The sequence below is a fragment of the Triticum urartu genome, chromosome 7, assembly GCF_003073215.2.
Source record: "Triticum urartu cultivar G1812 chromosome 7, Tu2.1, whole genome shotgun sequence".
Lineage (NCBI taxonomy): Eukaryota > Viridiplantae > Streptophyta > Magnoliopsida > Poales > Poaceae > Triticum > Triticum urartu.
In genome coordinates, this window is record NC_053028.1 from 207,276,935 (window position 1) to 207,286,032 (window position 9,098).

Genomic DNA, 9,098 nt, shown 5'->3' on the forward strand with positions numbered 1-9,098 from the left:
GATGATGCATTACCGAGCGGGCCCAGAGATACCTCTCCGTCATACGGAGTGACAAATCCCAGTCTCGATTCGTGCCAACCCAACAGACACTTTCGGAGATACCTGTAATGTACCTTTATAGTCACCCAGTTACGTTGTGACGTTTGGCACACCCAAGGCACTCCTACGGTATCCGGGAGTTGCACAATCTCATGGTCTAAGGAAATGATACTTGACATTCAGAAAAGCTACATCAAACGAACTACACGATCTTTGAGCTAAGCTTAGGATTGGGTCTTGTCCATCACATCATTCTCCTAATGATGTGATCCCATTATCAATGACATCCAATGTCCATAGTCAGGAAACCATGACTATCTTTTGATCAACAAGCTAGTCAACTAGAGGCTCACTAGGGACGTGTTGTGGTCTATGTATTCACACATGTATTACGATTTCGGGATAACACAATTATAGCATGAACAATAGAAAATTATCATGAACAAAGAAATATAATAATAATCATTTTATTATTGCCTCTAGGGCATATTTCCAACACTTGCAGCTGGTCAAACAAATCATTGATCATTGGCAGTGGATACTTGTTCTTGATTGTCACTTCATTCAATGCACGATAATCAACAACCATTCTCAGAGATTTATCCTTCTTCTCAACCAAGAGCACTGGGGCTCCCCATGGTGACAAACTTTGTCGAATGTAACCTTTCTCCAATAACTCCTTAATCTGTTTCTTAATCTCCTCCAGATCATTTGCGGGCATCCAGTATGGTCTCTTTGATATTGGTCTGGTGCCTGCAATAACTCTATCAAAAACTCAATGTATCGATCCGAGGGCATCCCTGGTAGTTCCTCTGGAAATACATCTAGGTAATCCTTCACTACAGGCACTTCTTCCTGAACAAGTCACGTGAGGGAATTTACGTGAGTACTCTTAGGAGTATGCCTGGATACATACTTAATCCTTTGTCCCTCCGGGGTGGTGAGTAGAATTGACCTACTGGTGCAATCAATGTTTCCTCCATACTTCAATAGCCAATCCATACCGAGTATCACATCCAATCCTTGTGATTCCAAAATTATAAGGTCTGAGGGGAAAACATGGCTACCAATGGTTAAGGGTAACCGATCGCACCATCGGCTGGCCATATACTCTGCACCGGGTGAGCTCACTAGCAAAGGTGTCCTAAGGGCTAGGGTGGGTAACTTAAACTTGTCCACAAATCCCCTTGAAATGTATGAATGCGATGCACCAGTATCAAAAAGAACGAGAGCAGTAAATGACTTAACCAAAAACTTACCGCTGACTGCATCTAGCTGCTCTTCCACCTCCTCCACGTTCACGTGGTTCACTTGTCCCATGTTGAAAGGGTTGGGCTTCTTCCCAGAGCTTCCATTGCCATTACCATTCTTTGATTCAAAACATTCAGTGGCGTAATGTCTAGTCTTCCCGCACTTGAAACAAGTAATGTGACTTAGATCCTTCTTGGCGGGCGTTGCTGGGTCAGAGCGGTTCTGATTGCTGCTTGCTCCATTCCCGTTTCCATTCTTGGAGCCATTGTGGTTATGCGAACTTCCTCCATTGTGGGTATGGCCTCCATGGTTATGGGTAAATCCTCCCAGGTTCGGGGTGAAATGGGGTTTCTGCTGAGCTCCTGGATTGTACTTCCCTTGTCCATACTTCCTTTTGCGTCTCTCAATCTGCTGTTGCTTCCCTTCAATCATAATAGCCTTGTCTACCAACTCCTGGTAGTTGTTAAATGTTGCCACCATCAACTGCATACTCATCTGATCATTCAGCCCTTCCATAAACTTCTCCTGTTTCGCGGCATCGGTGGCCACGTCATTTGGGGCATAGCAGGCTAACGTACTGAACTCCTCCACGTACTACCCTACAGTACAGTTGCCCTGGCGTAAGTTGCGAAACTCACACTTCTTCATGCTCATAGCTCCAGTCGAGGTATGAGCAGTGCAGAATGCTTGCTGAAACAGCTCCCAAGTAACATTGGCTATAGGGAAAGTGGCTGTGTAATTCTCCCACCATGCGGCTGCGGGTCCATCCAATTGGTGTGCGGCAAAATGCACCTTCTCGGCATTTGTGCAACTGGCAGTGGTTAACTCCCTTCCAATCCTACGTAGCCAGTCATCCGCAACTATGGGCTCGGTGCTACTGGAAAACACCGGTGGTTGTAACCTAAAAAAACGGGCTAAGTTGTCAACTGGAGGTGGTGGCGGTGGGTTGTTGTTGTTGTTATTGCCCTGATTCTGAACTAGCAACTACATCAGTGTATTTTGCTGCTGGATCAACTGAGTGAGCTCCGGTGGGAAGGCAAATCCGGGGTCACATCTCGGAGGCATCTGATGGGTTTAAAGGGGAGAGATTAGAATAGAATGAGGTCTAATGAGAAAGCACTACCCATATCCACATGAGACAAATGCAATCAATATCACTCCAAAACAATATCAATCAAGGGCATACAATCGATCTAACTATCGTTACAGTTCTTGGACTACTAATATATACACAGGGGGAATACTACTAATAATATGGTGGTCTACTAGAAATTTTGATCGGTAGAAGATTCCATGATATCTGCTCCAGCTTCGTCTTCATAATCATCATCACTGGGGTCGGAGTCGGTGTCGTCGATGATGATGTAGTCTTCAGAACGAATCTCCTTGGGTTCGTCGTCTTCTCCTCCTGGCGCGGGGTCTCCCATGAGTACTCCTAGCTTCCTTGTCAGGTCGTCATTCTTCTCCACTAGTATGATGATTTCCTCCTCGTATCCGTCGCGTGTAGACTTGAGTTCCTCTTCCAGCTCCATGTTCCTGGTTAATGCCTTCTTCCAATCTATCATGCTTGCGCACATCTGATTCTCCTGTCGACGAATGTGCTGGTTTAGCTCCTGGATGAAAGCTGCAATGGACCTGTCCTTCCTGGTGCTGATCATCTCCCATTGCTCATCTTAGCGCCCACATATCTGGTAGATAGTGTCCTTAAGCTCCTTGTGATAAACTTCGCCAATGCGTCCCATGGCGATGTGGGCTGCCATGCTCTTTCCTAGACTCCAGGTTGGTGCATCAAAGGAAAACTCTATGGGCTCCGTTACTGGAGTGAATGTCCTTCCTGGGACTTGAAATCAAATCATCCAATGGTCCTCTTCTGGTAGTGTGGCGGTGTAGGTCCTGGTGAAGCTTGGTATCCCAATGTTCAGGTACCTAGTGACTTCCTTCAAGTGTCGTCCAAAAGGCGTGTCTTCATTCGGCTATGTAAACTTATTCCTCGTCTGCGCCATCCTATAGTGTAGAAAATGGAGAGGAGTCAGAAATGAGTAGAGAAGAGTGACCTATGGCTCATCTTAGTGGCCGTGTCCTACATTCAGCGTGTGCTCTGATACCATCTTGTAGCGACCCGACCTCAGACGGTCAAGTCTCTGTGCTTCAGTGTCATCCCTGGATCGGTAATGCTGACACACACAATACTCAAAGGATTTATAACAGAGTAGCAATCACACACTTATTACATCGAATGTCTCAAAAGAGAACTTATTACAATAAATATGGCTTAAGGCCATGTAAATAAGATAACAGCGGAAGGCTTGGAAGATAAAGTGAGTCCATCAACTCCAACGGCATAGCTGAGTGCATGACAAAGGACTTATGGCACCTTACTCGTCGTTTGAGAAGTCTGCAACATGATACATTGCAGCCCGAAATGGGTCAGCACATGGAATATGCTGGCATAATAACACAGTAGATCAATGAATAGAATAAATACTATCACTACATGCAATTATGGCTGGTGGAGGCTCTATGGTTATAATGTTTTGCGAAAAGCCAATTTTTTCCTACAACAAAGGAATATATTTTATTTAACTAGCATCGTAGTTGAAACATTGAGAAGGTTCCTCCAACTCAATCCCCATTAAAGTAATCATTAAAATCCCAAGAAAATTTATTTAGAGTGATGAGATCAAATCAATAATTCAAGTACCAGATACTCAAGTTGTCCATGTCCGGGGACATGGCTAACCATGATTAGCTTGTACACTCTGCAGAGGTTTCTGCACTTTTCCCCACAAGACTCGATCTCCTCCATTGGATTTCTCGCACTACATGTTGTTTGAGAAACGGATGACCGAGACACAATCTTTCAGAAGCATTAACTCTAACCCTGGGTAGACAGTACCAACCTACATCCCCTACATCTGCTAGCCTACCACTAGAAGAGGTCATGCAACCTAGTCAACTATGCTAGAGCCCATAATAGCTTGTGGCTGCACACGGAAGTTTCTAGCATGAGTGATCTTATGATCCCTTTGAGCCTGGTGGCGAACCATAGGATGATCACACGGGTACTTCGGGATATCCTAGGATAACACTGGATTTTCCAGGGGCCCGCAACCAATCCACCCAGATGTGTATTTAAGTAGCCACCTTATGTTAACCATTAATTAACAATCTCACATCTGTCATGGATACTCTCAAACCCAAACCACGTCTACGAGCATAGCATGGCAATAAGTAGCATAACGTAGAAGTAACTCCCAAGAGTTTGATAATAAAAGGGCAATAGGTTCTACCTCATCATCTACTTCCCAAACCCACAAGTTAAGAGACCCTACTCATGCAATGTTTGAGGGTTGAAACTAATGCATAAAAACTAGGTAATAAAGGGATATGATCAAAGTGTTACTTGCCTTGCTGATGATCTGCAAAACCTAGAGACTCGTAGTAGCACGCTTCACACTCCGGGAATTCTATCGCAAACAAACAATAGCATACATAAGCACTCAACTAAAAGCACGGACAAAACTCAAATAAGAAGATCTAACCAGAAAGTTCAACTGAAGAACTCTGGTTTGCAAAAAGAATCAAATCAAACGGAGCAACAAAACTCAAACTACGAAAGAAACAAGATCTGTTTACTAATCTGGACTAAAGTCAAATTTTACATTACCAAAATCTTTTTCAAGTTGGTTAAACAGAAAGAGGGCTTCGAGACAAAGATCTAGGGGCTTGTTTCACCCGATTTGGATAAACGAGCGAAAAGATAAACTAAAAAGAAGATCAGGGCAGAAATTGCGATCGAAAATAATCGCGAAAAAACCCTGAAAAAAACGAGACGAATAGGCTGACGAACAAACGTTCGCTGTCTGTGGCTAATTGACGAATAGCATTCGTTAAAACGAACGTATGGACGAATGTCCGCTATTTAACTAAACCAAAAAAACTGAACTAAGACTAAAAAAACTAGATCTAGGGATTAAAAAAACCGACGGTTTTCCCGAGAAAACCGAGTCGGCGGCGGCGGCTACCTCGGCAACGACGGGATCAGTGGCGGCGGGCAGCGGGGAACGGCGGCGGCGAGGCAACGGGGTGGCGGCGACGACAGGCGGCGGCTCCGCGGGGTGGCAGCGTCGCGGTGGCGGCTTCGCGCGACGGCGGCGGTGGGGAACGGCGGCGGCGGTGCTAGGGTTTGCGGGGGCAGGGCGGCTGGGCTGGCGGGGCGAGGCCTCGACCTTTAAAGGGCCGGCCGGGGCGAGGTGTCCGGGACGGTCACAACCCGTTAGGTCGGTTTACGTTTTTTTCTTAAATAATCTTGACGCGGAAAAACTAATAAAAGAAAAACTATACAGAATCCAAAAATCCTGAAATAAATTTTCACGGTCCTCTTATAATATTGTGGACAAAGTGAACATTTTTTGGGCCTCTAATTCAATTTTGAAAAACGCATATTTTTCGTAATTCAAATAAAATAGTAATAAAAGTCCAAATAAAATACTTATTTGATTTTAATATTTTTCCTCCAATATTTCTTTATTTGGAGAAGTCATTTTATCCCCTCTCTTTTATTTTTCATATTAGAAATATTTGAAGAGAAAAATAATTAAAACCAAACGATCCTCTTTTCAAAATTTGAGAAAAAACTCAAATATGAAAATAACGAAATTCCCAACTCTCTCCGTGGGTCCTTGAGTTGCTTAGAACTTCTAGGATCAACCAAAATGCAATAAAATATGATATGCAATGATGACCTATGTATAACATTCCAAATTGAAAATTTGGGATGTTACATTTGGACTGAATGCTCACATAGCAAGGGACATGATTAGACGTGGGTTTACCGTGGGGCATAACCACTGTGTTTGGGTATTTAGCCGCCTAATCAACCGATGTGAAATGCCAATCTAGTTTCTCAAGCAGGGGGTTAGTTTGCATATTACTCCATGTGTAAGATCGCCCTTTGATTGGTAACTCCACCAGAGACTTCTTTCGGATGAATTCATTAAAGAGCATCATATCATTAGCGTCCCCCTCCCCTGTTATGGCTATCTGGCGCTCTAATGAAGTTAAAGTCTCCTATGATAAGCCAATCTTCACCACGGGGTATGTTAATGTCGAAGAGCCAGGAAGTAAACAACGTCCTATTCAGGTCCGTACAAGGGCCATACACGTTCACTAGCGTCCACGAATTAGTGGATTGCGTGGAAGTGAGTCTGACGCCAAGAGCAAAAGATTCAGAAAACACAGGAACACCTGTGAATACCGAACTCATCCATGCAGTGAATATGCCCCCATAGGCGCCTACAGAAGGCACAAAAGCAAACATATCAAACTTTATCGTGTTGGGGTTATGCATTAGAGATAGCTGCATTCACGTTAAATAGGGCACCGTCTAAAAATCCATTGAGATGACACCATATGAACTGTGGTTTAGCAAGAAACCTAAGCTGTCGTTTCTTAAAGTTTGGGGTTGCGATGCTTATGTGAAAAAGTTTCAGCCTGATAAGCTCAAACCCAAATAGGAGAAGTGCATCTTCATAGGATACCCAAAAGAAACTGTTGGGTACACCTTCTATCACAGATCCGAAGGCAGGATCTTTGTTGCTAAGAGTGGATCCTTTCTAGAGAAGGAGTTTCTCTCGAAAGAAGTGAGTGGGAGGAAAGTAGAACTTGATGAGGTAATTGTACCTTCTCTCAAACTGGAAAGTAGCTCATCACTGAAATCAGTTCCAGTGATGCCTACACCAATTAGTGAGGAAGTTAATGATGATGATCATGAAACTTCAAATCAAGTTACTACCCAACCTCATAGGTCAACCAAAGTACGATCCGCACCAGAGTGGTACGGTAATCCTATCCTAGAAGTGAAAGTGCTAGTTATCGACTAGAGGGGGGGTGAATTGGCGATTTTTATGTAAGTCTTCAAAACACGAGGGCTTTGAAGACAAACAATATAAATGAACCTATTGATATGTAGCTGAAGGTAGACTACACTAGACAAGCCATAGTCAAGTAAGCAATGAAGTGAAAGCACGAAGACTATCAGTAGCTAGGTAGTATGGATCAGGATGGAAGATAGTATGAAGCCAAACAACAACAGTCTTCACATAGTGAAGTCAATCAGACCACGCAAGCAGGCAATGACTTCACGAAGACAACTATAAATTAAAGAGATGAGAAGGATATAACCAGTTGCTTGGAGAGGACGTGAATTTGGTAGACCAGTTCCAGTTGCTGTGACAACTGTACGTCTGGTTAGGGAGGCTGAGATTCAACTCAGAAGACCGCATCTTCACCTTATTCCCCTTGAGCTAAGGACACACAGTCCTCTCCCAACCACTCTGGTAAGTCTTCAAGGTAGAATTCCAAACCTTCACAGACTTCGTTCACCGACGATCCACAATGACTCTTGGATGCTCAGAACGCGGCGCCTATCCGGATGGAGGATTCACAGTCCTCAAGTGTAACAAGTCTTAAGATCACGCGGACAGAAAGACTTCAGTGATGCCTAATACTCTTTGGCTCTGGGTGTTTTGGGATTTGTCCTTGCAAGGATCTCTCTCTCAAATGCTTCGGAGGTGTGTTTCTCTCAAACGACAAAAGCTGTGTACTAACTCTGAGCAGCCACCAATTTATGGTGTAGGGGGTGGGCTATTTATAGCCAGGAGGCAACCCGACCTGATTTGTCTGAAATGACCCTATGTCACTAAGGAACTGACACGTGTCCAATGGTCAGATTTCAAACACACGCAACAGCTTGACTTGGGCTACAAGTAAAGCTGACTCATCCAACTCTGGATAAGATTTGATCTCATTGTCTTCGCTCGAAGACATAGGATTTGGTTGAGCATCACATTACTCACTCTGACTTAGTTCACTTGGACCCCACTTAACATTACGGTGGTTCCTATGACTCAACAAAGAAGAAAAGGAACTATGAAACAACTATGTCTTCGCACTCCATAGTCTTCACGCGATGTCTTCTTATGTCATAGTCTTCAATGTGAATATCTTCACAGACCACCATTGTCTTCAATGTCTTCACACATTTTTAGGGGTTGTCTCTGGTAGGTAAACCGAATCAATGAGGGACTACTACCTGTGTTATCCTACAATTCTCACAAGCACATTAGTCCCTCAACCAAGTTTGTTGTCAATACTCCAAAACCAACTAGGGGTGGCACTAGATGCACTTACGGGAAGTCATGTTGCTAGACCATGATGAACCTACGAACTATGAGGAAGCGATGATGAGCCCAGATTCCGACAGATGGCTTGAGGCCTTGAAATCTGAGATAGAATCCATGTATGCGAACAAAGTGTGGACTTTGGTGAACTTGCCCGATGATCGGCAAGCCATTGAGAATAAATGGATCTTCAAGAGGAGGACAGACGCTGATAGTAGTGTTACTATCTACAAAGCACGACTTGTCGAACAGGGTTTTTGACAAATTCAAGATGTTGACTACGACGAGATTTTCTCACTCGTATCGATGCTTTAAGTCTGTCTGAATCATGTTAGCATTTGCCACATTTTATGAAGCTGACAAATGGATATCAAAATTTTATTCCTTAATGGATTTATTAAAGAAGAGTTGTATATGATACAACCAAAAGGTTTTGTCAATCCTAAAGGTGCTAACAAAATGTGCAAGCTCCAACGATCCATCTATGGACTGGTATAAGCATCTCGGAGTTGGAATATACGCTTTGATAAGTTGATCAAAGCATATAGTTTTATACAGACTTGCGGTGAAGCCTGTATTTACAAGAAAGTGAGTGGGAGCACTACAACCTTTCTGATAAGTATATGT